This window comes from Hyaena hyaena, unplaced genomic scaffold, assembly GCF_003009895.1.
Source record: "Hyaena hyaena isolate Hyena2069 unplaced genomic scaffold, ASM300989v1 scaffold_95, whole genome shotgun sequence".
NCBI classification, from domain to species: domain Eukaryota; kingdom Metazoa; phylum Chordata; class Mammalia; order Carnivora; family Hyaenidae; genus Hyaena; species Hyaena hyaena.
In genome coordinates, this window is record NW_024080727.1 from 3,422,316 (window position 1) to 3,437,981 (window position 15,666).

The 15,666-nt window shown below is 49.1% G+C and overlaps 1 protein-coding gene across 1 annotated transcript in view; it reads left to right on the plus strand.

Annotated features, from left to right (window-relative positions):
- Positions 1-15,666, plus strand: part of LOC120233700 (protein FAM169B-like) — a 91,680-nt gene that overhangs the window by 34,749 nt on the left and 41,265 nt on the right. The window lies entirely within an intron of this gene.

The following is a 15,666-nucleotide window of genomic DNA, read 5'->3' on the forward strand; positions in this document are numbered from 1 at the left end:
TATTTTTGAGTTGGAAGAATACTTTATTCTGGACACAAGTCCCTCATTAGGTATATGATTTGCAAAAAATTTCTCCTTTTCTGTGGGTTGTCTTTTTACTTTCCTAATGGTGTCCTTAGAAACAAAAGTTTAAAATAAAAAAAAAAACTAAAGTTATTTATTTATTTAGAGAGAGAGCAAGTGGGTGGGGGCAGAGAGCGGGAGGAGAGAGAATCCCAAGCAGGCTCTGCACTGTCAGTACAGAGCCCAATGCGGAACTTGAATTCACAAACTGTGTGATCATGCCCTGAGCTGAAATCAAGATTTGGATGCTTAACCAGCTGAGCCACCCAAGCACCCTTAAAATTTTTATTATGCTCAGTTTATCCATGTTTTGTTGCTTGTGTTTTTGTGTCATATCTAAGAGGGCTTTGCTTGTTTGAAGAGTAGATCCTTCTATCCAGTTAGATTAACTCTTGCTTCTGGCTGTTTAGTTAATATAATTTGGCTTTCTGAAAGTGTGCATTCTTTTTCTTCTAAAGTTTATTTATTTTATTTTCAAGTAATCTCTCCATCCAACGTGGGGTTCAAACTCATGACCACGAGATAAGGAGCTGCATGCTCCTCTGACTGAGCCAGCCGGACGTGCCCTTGAAGGTGTGCATTTTATTTTTACTCCAAGTCATTTAAAAAATGCTGTTTTTTTATTCATACAGTTGTGATCCCACTAAATATACACCCAGCCCGTTGTTTAGCATACATTTATGGTTCATCCATAAGGAGGTTTAAAGATGTTTTCTGAAATGCATGCCTGAAATTAAGAATGGAGGAAATCTGGCTAGTGAAATGAAGATTACTCATGTTTTGTTATGTTCCTAACACTAGCCTGGCACCCCTGTTAGAAAAGGTATGTGAAGCCAGTTTGTCTTTTCTGGTCTTGGTGAATGCATGCTGATTTTATTTAAAAAGTTTTTTTTAAGTGGTTGTTTATTTTTGAGAGAGAGGCAAAGCATGAGTTGGGGGGAGGGGGACAGAGAGAGAGGGAGACAGAATCTGAAGCAGGCTCCAGGCTCTGAGCTGTCTGCACAGAGCCCGACGTGGGGCTTGACCTTGGGAACGGTGAGATCATGACCTGAGCCGAAGTTGGATGCTCAACCGACTGAGCCCACCCCCCCCCCCACCATGGGCCCCAATTCATGCTGATGCTGATTTTAAATCCAGTCTTTTTTCTAGGGTCCTTATGGACCATCTTTTCTAATTTGCTCTAGACTCATTAGGAGGGGTGTTCAGGAAACCAGGCATTGGTTCTGAGACCTACATCCTCTCCTCACACATTAGGATAGCTCTGGTTCTTTGGGGTTTTTTGTTTATTTGTGGTTTTGTTTTGTTTTTGGCCCAACCGTAGCCTCCCATATACTCTCAGAGATTAAGGGTTGAACTTCACAATTACATTTGCAGGACTGTCTGGCCCCTGGGACATAAATTTGCTGCGTCTAGAGACCTGAGCTTCTCTGAAAGTAGCTGATGCACCCCTCTTGCCTTTCCGCTATTTCTAGTCACCAGCTTTGCTCCTAATTTGGAGCGAGTGAGGATGGTCCTCTGCGACCGTTAGAGCTTCTGGGTAAGGAGTTTTTCTATCTGTAGGTTCTCCCCTTGAGTCTGGGCAGTGTACCCAGGCACAGCTCACTGCATTTTCTTGAGTATTTTCCTAGCCTGCCCAAACGTAGTTACTGCTACAGTCTTTCCTGTGTGACCTTAAAGGATTGTGCTGGGCCTGGGGACCTGTCCTGGGTGATGGTGGGGGGGGGGGGGCTCTTACCCTCGACACTTGTTCTTTTAACACCTGACCCTTTCCGTTGGAGGTTCTCTCAGCAAACTCCTGCGCCACATGTGTCCTTTTCCTAGATGATCTCTACCTGCTTTCCGTGTTAGGAAACTTGCCAGAATTTTTTCTCAGCATTTTTTCTGACAGTTGTCTGTTTGATATATTTATCTTTTCATATAAAACCCAGGGGCCAGATGATCACAGGGGACGGTGAAGAATATCCAGAGGCTGATTAAAAAACTGGCAATTTGTAATTGAGTCAAATGAAAGAGAGCTAATGGTATGGTGCTATAGAAATTTCTAGAATAAGGGGTCTTTTGGGTATTGCTGGGTGGAGGGAGGGGCCAGCGCTGGTTCTTGGCAGGGAAGTGACAATCTGGTCAAAATAAGGGGTGGGAGTTCTCCATGGTCAATTTCCTGGGACCGCTGGGTCTCTTTCCTGGCATTCAAGCTCACTGGTGGTCACAGAGGCCGCTTCTCTGCCCTACAGGGCTGGGGGCTCTGGACCCGAAGGAGCACCTGCAGAGGCACAGGCGGCCCGGAAACTCATCCCCCCCCCCGCCCCTCAGCAGCTTCCCATCTTGCAGAGTCTGGCCATGATGCACACTGGTCCCTTCTTTGAATATTTTTTAAATTTTTTTAAATTTTTAAAAATTTATTTCTGAGAGAGAGAGACAGCACAAACAGGGGAGGGTCAGAGAGAGAGGGAGACAGAATCTGAAATAGGCTCCAGGCTCTGAGCTAGCTGTCAGCACAGAGCCTGACGCGGGGCTCGAACCCACGAACTGTGAGATCATAACCTGAGCCGAAGTCGGACGCTTAACCGACTGAGCCACCCAGTCGCCCCCTTTCTTTGAATATTTTAAAAGTTTCCTTTCACAGAAGCTTATCATTATGCCCCGGGCCCTTGGCTGCTGGGAGGTCATCTTGTGATGCTCTGGAGGATGGGGGGGGGCTCTGGGGCTGGAGACAGGGGTCCTGTTTGGATTTTGAGCCCTTTGCAGAGTGCCTCACGTGTGCCCGGGAGGGAGGATGAATGGAAGGATAAGCCAGCAGATCCTCGGGAGGGAGGACGGTTAGCGCCCAGGGCAGGGATGCTGAGGGCTTGCCTGGCGGGGGAGGGGGGCACAGGTCGGAGAAACAGCGAGAAGGACGGGACTGGGGGTGGATGGCAGGTACGGGGAGGAAGGGCTGGGAATGGCTCAGCTGGTGGTGCCAAGAGGTCTGGGCGACTGGGAAGGAAACTCACCCTCTGGGTGAGGGGATGCTGAGCTCATGTCTGAAGGGTCTGTGGGAGCTCAGGCTGGAGGGCGGGGTCTGGGTGGGGCCCATCAGTGTGGGGCACATCACTTTGCAGCTGTTCTCTGGTGGCCATTCATTCTCAGGTCAGTTTTTGTGGCTCATCTCCGTAGGTGGCCCGTCGGCTGTTGGACGGGAGGGCTCTTCCGGGTGGGTGTTGGGCCAGGTCTCCTCAGCTCCCTGTGCAGGGGCGGGGCGGGGCGGGGGTGGGAGCAGGCAGCCTGAGGAAAGATGGTTTGTGGTCTTTTCACCACATGTTGACTTCCCCTAGCTCGCTCCCAGGACGTTTTGTGACCAAGCATAACACTCATCCTTCAAATTGCTGCTAATTTATTTACAGTTTTTGGTGATTGCATGTCATGTGCGCCCTGAGAAAAACAAGCAGGGAATCAAAAAATGATGCTTTTTCCTGGAAAAGCGTGCCCATTCTAGGCCTGCAGCGACAGCAACGAGCCAAGGCAAACATTCGGATGAAACTGGAAACCTTTGGAGCCCAGCCTTCCCAGTGGCTGTCGCGGGGCTGGGCGGGATTGCGACATGCCAGGCCCCAGTCCAGGCCTTCTTGGCGCTGTTTTTGGGGCAGGTGGGGTGTGGGTTGGGGGTCAGGGGTGGGAGGTGTGGCCCCGAGGTGCCCAGGGAGCTTCAGAATTGGGGAACCCTACCCGGAACGCTCCTCATCCCGAATGTGCTGTCTTGATTTTGGACAGGGGTTAAGGCAGAAGGTCAGAGGGTGATGGCGGAAGGGCACTGCGAACTTCTGACTCCCAGAAAGGGAGCTCTTAGTCCTGAGTGTGCCTTAAAGGCAGAGGCCTGGCCTCCTGGGGGGTGGGATCAACGGGCTTAAACACAGCTCTGTGTAGCGGGATGAGCCTGCCGATGGGACTCAGTGAAATGGTGGTTCTGCCTATCCAGGAAAAGCAAGCCAATATGGCGGTGGGGGTGGGGGTGGGGGTGGGGGAGGCGGGCATGGAGGAGAGGCTTGCTAGCCCGGTAAAGTCTGAATTTCAGCAGAGTTTTTCTGACTCTGAAGCGTGATGACCCCACAGACTCACAAAACCAAATGCCCAGGGACCACTTGGTCAGCAGTCAGCCCATTGGTGCAGCCTCCATGACTGTGCTGTCATTGGGTCTTTATGTTTCAGTCTGGGTTTGCTTTTTTGTGTCATGCAAAGGTCAATGTCAGCCCAAGACAGGATGTCTCCTCCCACCTTCCACATCGGTGAAGTCTCTCTTAAGTGAGTTTGACAGTTTGGGTCTAGTTCCCTTAAGCTAGAGGAGCTCCATGCTAGAAAACAAGGTTCTGTTTTCCTTGGGCAATGATGGGTGCAGATTGAAGGGCCGCAGGCAGTGACAGCATCGTGTTTCGGGAACACGTGTTGGCTATTGTTTGGGATTTTCTTCTTTATTCCCTGTTAATTTATGGCACTTACTGTGAGTTGGATTTAAACGTAGGGGAAAACAGCATCCCACAAACAAAGACATGTCATTCCTACCAAGGGACTAATGGTATTTGCAAAAACACAGAAGGTCCAAGGAAAATATTTCTAGTGCCAAGGATGGAGCCATTGTCTGGGGCTGGGCCGGGGGTGGGGGGCGTCTTTGAGGCATCTGAGGGTTTTCCCACTGCATCGAGGGCTGTCTGCACCTGTCTCTGCTTCCTTGAGCCCCAAGAAAGGGGGCTTGCCATGCTTGCCTTGGTCCAGGCTGGTGATTTTGATCCCTTTCCTAGGTGGACTAGCTTTGGTGTGCACCTGCCTCCCTGCCTCCTTCCCTCCCTCCCTCTGTCTCTTTCTCTCTCTTTCTTTCTTGTTTATTTATTTTGAGGGGTGCCTGGGTGGCTCAGTCAGTGGAGTGTCAGACTTTGGCTCGGGTCATGATATTGCCATTCCCCCCCGCATTGGGCTCTGTGCTGACGGTTCAGAGCCTGGAGTCTGCTTCGGATTCTGTGTCTCCCTCTCTCTCTGCCCCTCTCCTGATCGTGCTCTGTCTCTCTCTTTCAAAAATAAGTAAACGTTAAAAAAATAAAATTTATTTTGAGAGAGAGAGAGAGAGAGAGAGAGAGAGAGAGAGAGAGAATCCCAAGCAGGCTCTGCACTGTCAGCAGAGCCCGATGCGGGGCTCAAACTCATGATCTGTGAGCTGAAATTAGGAGCTCGACGCTTGACCAACTGAGCCACCCAGACACCTGGTGTGGGTTTTTTTCTGCCCCTACACCTTGCACTTCAGCTGCACCTCAGGAACCAGGCACCCCCTCTTGCCCATCTTCGTTGAACTAAACTCTTAGACTCATGAAAACAAAATTGCTTAAGGCGAGGAAGGCCCGAGAACCACAGGGAAGCTGTTGCGAATATCCTGCAAGTCAGATGTTTCTTTCTCTATGGCAGAGAGGCGCCCGAGTTCAGGGGGCATCTGGGGAAGTGTTTTCCTTTAAGGAAGACATCTGTATGGAAATGGTAGCCCGAGTAATGCGATGTGACAGTTGCTATGTCAACGTGCGTATTTTCCCCTCCCCTTAAATTATTGACCAGCTCGGTCAATGTTGCATAAAAGTCATGCAATGCCTTGGAATGTGTTTATGTGCTGTACTCTGCCAAAACTTTTCAACGTGTTTTTTTCTTCTTTTCCTATGTGTATTTTGCTTTTGGGAAGATGGCCTGTCACTTTGGTTTAAGTGTGCCCTTTTTTTTTAGTGGAACTACATATTTCTTAGATTTGTAACGGGGCAATCAATGGCAGCTTAGGCTCTGGGGGAGCGATCAAGTTAGGGCAGAGGGTGGGCAGCAGGGGGGCTTGAAGCCCCTTCAGTTGGGATTGGAGAAGCAGAGACCATGGGCCAGGATATGAAGAGCTTGCAGTTAGTGTGGGGGAGGTAAGGGGTGTGTGCCTGTGTGTGCGCGCGCCTGTATGTATGAGTGTTAACCCTTTCCTCTTTGCTTCCTATGATGTTCTGGGGGCAGGAATCTTCTAGCTACCTGCTGGCTGCCCTGACCGTGCCATCTTTAACAGGTACTTCAAAACTGACACCTGTCTGTCTTCTCTTGTCACTTCTTCCTGGCGAAGACACCGGCATCTTCCACTCAGGCTTGAGAGACACCCCCCTCCTCCCCTGAACTCTCCTGAACTCCATCAGGGGAGATCCTTCTCCAAGCACCATTTGTTTTTTTTAAACTTCAAAATGGCTAATTCCTCCTCCCTGGGCATAATCCAACTCTTACCTTTTTTTTTTTTTTTTTAAATATTTTTTTATTTATTTCTAGGAGAGAGAGACACAGCGTGAGCAGGGGAGGGTCAGAGAGAGAGGGAGACACAGACTCGGAAACAGGCTCCAGGCTCCGAGCTGGCAGTCAGCACAGAGCCCGACGCGGGGCTTGAACCCATGAACCGCGAGATCATGACCCAAGCGAAAGTTGGACGCTTAACCGGCTAAGCCACCCAGGCGCCCTTCTTTTTTTTTTTTAATTAAAAAATTGTTTTAAGTTTATGTATTTTGAGAGAGAGGGCGCGTGCGGGTGAACACGGGGGAGAGGCAGAGGGGGAGAGAGAGGATCCCAAGCAGGCTCCGCACTGACAGCGTGGAGCCCAGTGCGGGGCTCGACTTCACAAACCCGTGAGATGGCCACCTGAGCCGAAACCAAGAGTTTAGACGCTTGACCAACCGAGCCCCCCCAGGCACAACCCCCCCCCCCAAACTGTTCTCTTTCTAAAATACTACTCTGATTATGTCTCTCATGGGTCAGACTCTTCCAGAGACTTCTGCAGCTGATACCTCAGCCTGGTCCCCACAGCCCCCAGCTTTGAAGCCTAGTGTGGCTCAGGACTTGCATTGGCATTCTGCCCCAGCACCCCCCTTCCCCCCGAAAGACTGCTGTGGTCTGAGTGTTTGTGTGCCTCCTTAAACTCATGTGTTGAATTCCAAACCCCAAGGGCATCCCCTTAGAAGTATGGTTTAGCATTAGAAGTAGGGTTTGGGGGAGGTGCTCCATCCTCATGAATGGGAACCAGCGTCCCTCCCAAAGAGACCCCAGCGGGCTCCCCAACCCCTTCTGGTGTGTCAGGACACCGCGAGAAGTTAGCAGTTTGGAATCTGGAAGGGGGCTGTCACCGGAGCCTGCTCACGCTGGCAGCCGGACTCAGACCCCCAGCGCTGTGAGAAATACGTTTCTGATGCTCATAAGCCTGTGCAAGTCTGTGACATTTTGTCATGTCAGCCCACATGGGTGAGCGCACAGCCCCCCGGGGGGTGGGGGTGTGCACGATGGCTGCTCACTCCTGAGAGTTCTGGTCGTGGTGCGTGGGGTCATGGCCTGGCCACCCGTCTTGCCCCTGCCGATGCCAAATACAGTGCCTGGCATTTGTCACTGCTGAATACATGGCAGGCCCCTCCCCCACCCAGAGCGCAAAATGAAACCCTAAAGCATCCGCTGTGGTAAGGCCTTCCCGTGCTGGTCTCCTTCCTTGTCACTGGGTCTTGGCGGATGTGCTCCTCATCTCTCATCCCTCTCTTTCTGATCCGTCAGCTTTCATGGAGGCCTGCCCCCCCCCCCCCCCCGCAATGTTTCTCCTTCACATGGAGCTCAGAGATCCGGAAGCAGCAGGACTCGGTTCACACCCAGTCCCAATGCTGCTGTTTACAGGCGCCTGACCTTGACCAGGTTTCCTAACTCCTCTGAGCCTCACCTGAGGAGACAAAAAAGAATCAGCCGTGGCAGCATTAACTGAGATACTGCCCTTGGCTCTGTGCCAGGCGCTTGGTGCGTGCTTGCACCTGTGGTCGTGGTACATGTTGTTTTTTAAATTTTTTAAATGTTTATTTTTGAGAGAGAGAGAGAGACAAAGCATAAGCACGGAAGGGGCAGAGAGAGAGGAAGACACAGAATCTGAAGCAGGCTCCAGTCTCTGAGCTGCCAGCGCAGAGCCCGATGCTGGGCCTGAACTCACGAACAGCTAGATCGTGACCTGAGCTGGAGTCGGACGCTTAACCTACTGAGCCACCCAGGCGCCCCATGTTATTGTTTTAAAACTGTAATGGGGTCGTGTCCCTTTTTTTTTTCTCCAAGACACGGTGACTGGCGGTGGTCTGCAGGGGACCTAGGCCCCTGAGTCCTCCGGGATCCGCCTCCTCCCTCCTCCCCTCGCCCGAGGGCGGCTCTGGCGCACTGCAGTTCCTGTCCGCGGCCGGCAGGCGGCGCCCTCTCACATCTCTGAGGCCCCGTCACCTACCGCACGTGGAGTCCCCTTTCCTACCTGGGCCTGACGCGTCCTTCAGGCCTGCGGAGGGCACCGTCCACCGCGGGCTCCTGAGGCCCCTCGCGAGGGACGCCGGGCCCTTCCTCTCTGCTGTCCCGCAGCCCCCGCTGACTTCACTTTATCCCGCGTCGTGTCCCAGGAGGCTGTCTCCTCCTCGTAGCTGTCAGGGCCTTAAGCCAGAGTCTAAGTTTAATTCCTTGAGTGGATTTATTATGCACGTTGCAGATAGTAGCGACGCAACATGTGGGTGAAATGAGCAACACGTGCTTCAGAATTGTGACTTTGCCGGGTCTGTGTACGATTCGGGTGCATCCTGCTGCCGTCCCCTGTGCCGGGGCAGACGGGGAGGGACGGCAAGCGCCACCACAGGTGCTCCTGACCTCCTCCCCGGATGTTGCTAATCCACCACAATGCTCCTTTCACAGTGCTCCTGCTTGCTGAGTTGGAGTGTGGCCTCAAAATCCTCAGGAAAGGGGCGCCTGGGTGGCTCCGTCGGTTAAGCATCCAACTTGGTTCTCAGGTCATGATCTCTCGGTCTGTGAATTCAAGCCCCACGTCGGGCTCTGTGCCGACAGCTCAGAGCTTGGAGTCTGCTTCGGATTCTGCTTCTCCCTCTTTCCCTGCCCCTATGCCTCTAACCCGCTTGGGTGCATTCTCTCTCTCTCTCTCAAAAATAAATAAATAAAAACGTTAAAAAAAAATCCTTGTGAGAAATGCTCCCCTCTGTCACAGCCCATCCTTCCAAGGACAGGTGACAACCAGCTCTCCCTGACCCGAACTATGGAAAAGTCATGTCAACTTCCTAGCAATGATTGCTTATTTATTTATTATAAAAAGCATTTTTTAAAGAAAAAGGACTTAGCTTTTTAAAGAGATCTTAGCAGGCAAGACGAAAGGTTTAAAAATTTTGTCAGGGGGCGCCTGGGTGGCTCAGTCAGTTAAGCATCCGACTTCAGCTCAGGTCATGATCTCGTAGTTGGCGAGTTCGAGCCCCGTGTTGGGCTCTGTGTGACAGCTTAGGTCCTGGAGTCTACCTTGGATTCTGTGTCTCCCGCTCTCTCTGCCCCTACCCCACTCATGTTCTGTCTCTCTCTCTCTCAAGAATAAATAGACATTAAAAAATTTTAAAAATTTTGTCGAGAGGCACTGAGTGGGTTCACGTGTGTGTCATCATCAAACTTGAGGTGTGCCTGCAGCCTTGGAAGGAGAAAGCGAGGAAGACAGGGGTCAGCTTAACACTCCCTGATAGAAAAAGGAATGGCTGTGAGAAAATGTGGTGGGTACAAACCTGTATCTGCTTGAAGAAGCAGACAGGATCGTAGAGGCCAAGCTGGAGAAAGAAAGGTGGACATTTCCATGCAAGCCAGAGCAGGATGGGAGATTCCGGGAAGACACTGAAGTGTGACGAAGCCCAACAAGTAACAAAGGGCTTTTCATACTTCTTTGAAATCCCAGAGAACCACTTGAAGCAAGTGGAGGAAGTTTCCGGAAACCACTGACAATCTTCAAACACCTTAGGAAAAGCAATTTGTTGAGGTGGACTCATTCACCTAACCTGCCTAAGAACCAGGTGAGAGGATGTTGTGGTCTCCATTTGACGGGTGGGAGACTCAAGGCTGGGTTAGGGTCACATAACTAGGATATTGGAGAAGCCAACCCCCATCTGATTCTGAAGTCTGTAGTCTTTTCCCTAGACGGGTGCATAGGGCCATATATAAATGCTTATATCTTCTTGTTCTCTGCTTGCACAGAAGTCTGTTAGAGACCGGTGAGTGAATAAAGTATGTTTTGTGGAGATGGTGTTTAATAAGAGTGAGAGGTCTGTGTCTTGCTTCATTTCTGTATGTGTGGATGTCCAATTGTTCTAGTACCATTGGTTAAAAGACTATTTTTGTTTCATTGTATTATCTTTGCTCCTTCATCAAAGATCAGTTGACTCTATTTATGGGGGACTATTTCTGGGCTCTCCATTCTGTTCCATTGATCTTTTTGTCTCTTCTTTAACCAAAACCACAGTGTCTTGATTACAGCTTTATAGTTAGCTTTATATATATTTACATATATATACACACACTATACTATAAAGCTTTAAGTATCTTTATTTAAAAAAACTTTTATGTTTATTTATTATTGAGACAGAAACAGAGGATGAATGGGGGAGGGGCAGAGAGAGAGAGGGGGACACAGAATCTGAAGCAGGCTCCAGGCTCTGAGCTGTCAGCACAGTGCCCGATGCGGGGGTCGAACCCACAAACTGTGAGATCATGACCTGAATTGAAGTTGGACGCTAAACCGACTGAGCCACACAGGTGCCCCTTAAGTAGCTTTACAGTAAGTCTTGAAGTTGGTTAGTGTCATTCCTCCAAATTTGTTCTTCTTCAGTCTTGTGTTGGCTATTCTGGGTCTTTTGTCTGTCCCTATAAACTTTGAAATCAGTGGGTTACTATTCACAAAATAACTTGTTGGGATTTTGATTGGGATTGCATTGAAGCAATAGATCAAATTGAGGGGAACTGACATCTTGACAATATTGAGTCATTGTCTTTTTTTAAATTTAAAACATTTTTTAATGTTTATTTATTTTTGAGAGAGAGAGAAAGAGACAGAGCATGAATGGGGGAGGAGCAGAGAAAGAGAGGGAGACACAGAATCTGAGACAGGTTCCAGGCTCTGAGCAGCCAGCACAGAGCCTGACACAGGGCTCGAACTCAGGAATGGAGAGATCATAATCGAGGCTGAAGTCGGACGCTTAAACAACTGAGCCACCCAGGTGCCCCCCTCCCTTTTTAAAAAAATGTTTATTAAAACATTAAAAGAGAGATAGAGAGATAGAGGATCTGAAGCAGGCTCTGAGCTGATAGTAGAGAGACCCATGCAGGGCTCGAACTCATGAACCACAAGATCATGACCTGAGCCGAAGTTGGTGCTTAATCGATCGAGCCACCCAGGCACTGAACAATATTGAGTGGTCTTATCCATGAACATAGAATGTCTCATTATTAGTTAGTTCTTTGATTGTGTTTGTCAGAGTTTTATAATTTTCCTCATAGATCTTGTGCATATTTTGTTAGCTTTATACTTAAGTATTTCATTTTGGGCAGTGCTGATGTCAATGGTACTGTGTTTTTAATTTCAAATTCCACTTGTTCATTGCTGCTATATAGGAAAGCAATCGGCTTTTGTATATTAGCTTTGTATCTTGAAACCTCGTTGCAACCAATGTTTGCAGCCCCGTCTTTCACTGTTTAGGCCTCGTTCCAGCTATCCCTAGTGCTTGAGATGCCCTGAATGTGGCTTTGGATTTGTAGGGCTCTGTGCTTCTGCTCACAGGTTATGCTGCCTATAGTGCTGTTGCCTGTTGTCTCTGCCTGTTGAAACCTTACCCACGGATCCAGAACCCAAGCTGTCTGAATTCCTAGGGGATGCCTTTCCAACACCTCTCTGCAGAATTGCCTCTCTTCTCTGCGTCCTGATGATGCTTTGGCTCCCATCTGGACTCCAGCACCTTTCATGCCCTGGCCTGTATTGGAGTAGCTTGTTTAGCACTCCTTCCTCCGTAGGCGGCCAACTCCCAAGGGCAAGGGTGGGGACTTACTCACTCAACCTCTGAGGGCCTAGGACAGACAGCACTGTTCATGCATTCAGGAGCTCAGCCAGGGTAGTCGGATGCAGTTGACATTGCTGAGCTGCAAGGAAGCCAGGCCACTGGGAGTTAGCCTTAGGGACCTCCCTGTCTTAATTTGTTTGGGAACCCTCGGAGTGTCACAGAATAGAATTCATTACTGACATTTCTTTGTAGCCCACATCGCCTGCCATTCAGGGGGGCAGGGAAATTAAATTCATGCAGCGAGGCTGGCCTTTAACTAGTAACATCCCGTTGACTGTTGTCACCACTACACAGCCATCTGCGAGTGTCCAGTCTCCGCTCAGGCCCTCGACGGGAGAGAGCCAGAGGGATACTGATCGCATTTTCTTTTAAAACCACAGGTGTGTGGCTTCTGCTTTCTAACCCTTGGAACTTGCTGGCTTCAAGATCTCAGAAGTGATGCCCTGAGGCCGGCTCTGCAGTGCCTGTCAGTCCCCAGAATCTGTCCTTTGTCCTTGCTGAGCTGGCTACAGTCTCTCTCCCTACGCTCTGCCACCACTCTGTCCTCCTGATTCCTCTTGACTACATATTATACTTTTCTGATCAAAAGCTGCTGGTTTCCAGAAGGCTGATTCTGTTTTTAAGGAGAGTTGATTTGGAGGACAGTTTATTTTAGATCTATTAAATTTGATTGGACCTCACCTTCATTGTTATGTATCCTTAGCAGCTTAAGATTAGTTTTGGGAAAAAACAAAAACAAAAAACACCAACAACCAGTTCAATCTATTTTGTGACAACTTGTGTGACTAATTAATGCTCTGCGGTACACTGTGAAATGTGCAAGGCACCACACAAATGCCAAATCATAACACATTTCCTGTTTGAAACTGTCTTAACAAATTGAACATCTGTGTTACAGTAATACACTGTATTAGTACATGGAACATCTTCTGTTGATTCACCTTGTTAAGCAGGAAAATAATCCTTATGGCTTTATAAACCTCCTGTAAGTTCTAGTAGGTGACATTTTGAACATGAATTTAATTGAAAAAATGAAGGCAGGTGTCAAGCATTTAATAGGCGCTTCTCAGCCGGCTCAATCAATTTTGGAACAATTGCTGATGATGTAACTCACCAATGATATGAAACTAACATAATGGATTAGATGCTATTGGTCTTTGGGGAGGAGGGGTTGATTGGGCAGAGTTCATGCTTAATAACTGACCAATGTCATCGTAATTTGGTCTTCACGGAGTTTTCTACTAAAGTTCCTCAAAGAGCAGAGAGAAATAGGGAAGAAGGTGGTAGTGGCTTAACCTGATTGGCCCACAAAACTGGTTTTAAAGCCTTGAGCCTTATGTAAATGTTCAAGTGACTTTTGTTTTCTATTCCATGTTATTTTCCTCTACATCTTCAGCTAAAAAGATTTGACTGGGGAGGTGCATCTTTTTACTGTGTGGCTTCTGGGCCCCTCAGGCTTGAGAAACTGGTATAAAAATGGCAATTTGGGTACCTGGGTGGCTCGGTCAGGTAAGTGTCCAGCTCTTGATTTCAGCTCAGGTCATCAACTTGCACTTTGTAAGATTGAACCCCATGTCAGGCTCTGCACTGATAGCATAGTGCCTGCTTGGGATTCTCTCTCAATCTCTCTCTCTCTCTCTCTCTCTCTCTCTCTTTCCCTGCCCCTTCTCTGCTCATGCTCTCCCTCTCTCAAAATAAATAAATAAACATGAAAAAAAGTTTTTAAAAAATGGGAATTTAATAAAAGGGGGCATAAAGAAGATACCAGAGGAGAAATTGTGTGGTACATCCAGACAATGGAATATTGTGCAGTGCTAAAAAGATTTTTGAGATCTCGAGCCGTGAAAAGACAAGAAAGGAACATTAAAGGCATATTACTAAGTGAAAGGAGCCAGTCTGAGAAGAGCTGCATACTGTATGATTCCAAGTATATGACATTCTGGGAAAGTCAAAAGTATAGAGACAGTAAAAAAAAAAGAAAGAAAGAAATCAGTGGTTGTCAGGGGTGCGGCAGGGGTGGGAGGAAGGGGTCAAACAATGAAGACCAGAGGATTTTTAGGACAGTGAAAATACTCTGTATGATACCGTAATGAGAGCCGCATGTCGTTACACATTTGTCCAAACACCCAGACTGTATAAGAAGAGTGAGCCCTGATGCAGACTAGGGATGCTGGGTGACTATGATGTGCCAGTGTAGCTCCATCAGTTGTAACAGGTGTTCCCGCTCTGGTGCAGACAGTGGCAGTGGGGGACCTGAGCGTGTGTGCGGGTGCGGGGTGCCTGTGAAGTCCCTGTATCTTCCTCTCAGTTTTGCTGTGAGCCTAATAAAACTGCTGTAAAGAATGATCTTAATTAAAATAAAAAAAACCTAACAGGGGCACATGGGTGGCTCAGTTGGTTAAGTAAGTGAGGGACTCCTTTTTGTTAAAATTTTTAATGTATTTATTTATTTCTGAGAGAGAGAGACAGCATGAGCAGGGGAGGGTCAGAGAGAGAGGGAGATACAGAATCTGAAGCAGGCTCCAGGCTCTGAGCTGTCAGCACAGAGCCCAATGCAGGGCTTGAACCCATTAACCATGAGATCATGACATGAGCTGAAGTCGGACGCTTAACTGACTGAGCCACCCAGGCGCCCCAAAGTGAGGGACTCTTGATCTCGGCTCAGGTCATGATCTCACGGTTCATGGTATTGAGCTCCAACTCAGACTCCATGCTGACAGCACAGAGCCTGCTTGGGATTGATTCTCTCTCTCTCTCTCTCTCTCTCTCTCTCTCTGCCCCCCCTCCCCTTGGGCTCTGTCTCTCTTGCATGCATTCTCTCTCTCCAAATAAATAAATAAACTTAAAAAATAATAAAATAAAAAATAAAACAACAACCACCAGAAAACAGCCAAAGTAACTTTGGTGTTTAAATGGAATCCTTCAGGAGGGAAAGGAGGGTTGCCCAGCTGAGAAGCAAGAGGCAGAGGGCACGACTGGATTTGCCTCTGGAGTGACCACTCAGTAGGGCTGGATCAGGGGAGACTGAGGTGGGGGGGGTTCTGCTGAGGGACTGTCACGGTCTTCTGTGGATGGTGGCCTGGACCCTGCTGGCATCTGGGGCTGTGGAGGAGGGGCTGGGCCCCATCATGAGGTGGCAGGTGGAACTGATTGATTTGGTGGCAGCATCATGGCGGGGGTGGGGGTGGGGAGGGAGACATCTATCAGCTGTCACAGAGCACACTCAGCCCCCTGCTGGGGGTTTCTGTCCGATCCGCATCAGAACATGTCAGCCGCCTCGAGTGATCAGTTTGGGCAACTCTGATGGCGAATTTGGGGCTTAGTGAGGTTGAGGGTGTTCCAAGGTCACCCTTAGAGTAGCAGGGCCCATGTCCAAACGTGGAATGGATGGAATCCACAAGGGGCTGTCTAGCCGGGGGGTGGGGGGCAGGAGTGGGTGGAGGAGAGATGCCTCTTCCTTCTGCAGTCCAGCCCCAGCCCCTCCTTATTCAAAGGCACCCCCGCCACCCCATATTCTCACAGCTGACTCATTTCTGGCCTCTGCTAGGCAGCACTGTACTTGCAGTCTAGTGGCCCAGGGTGGACCCACCTCGGGGCCCCCTAGCTGGCTGCCTTCATGTTACTCTACCTCTCAGAGCATCACTGCCCTCCTAGGAAAAATGCAGGTGACAGTTTCACTGTGAGAAGGGAGAAAAATCGGGGCGCCTGG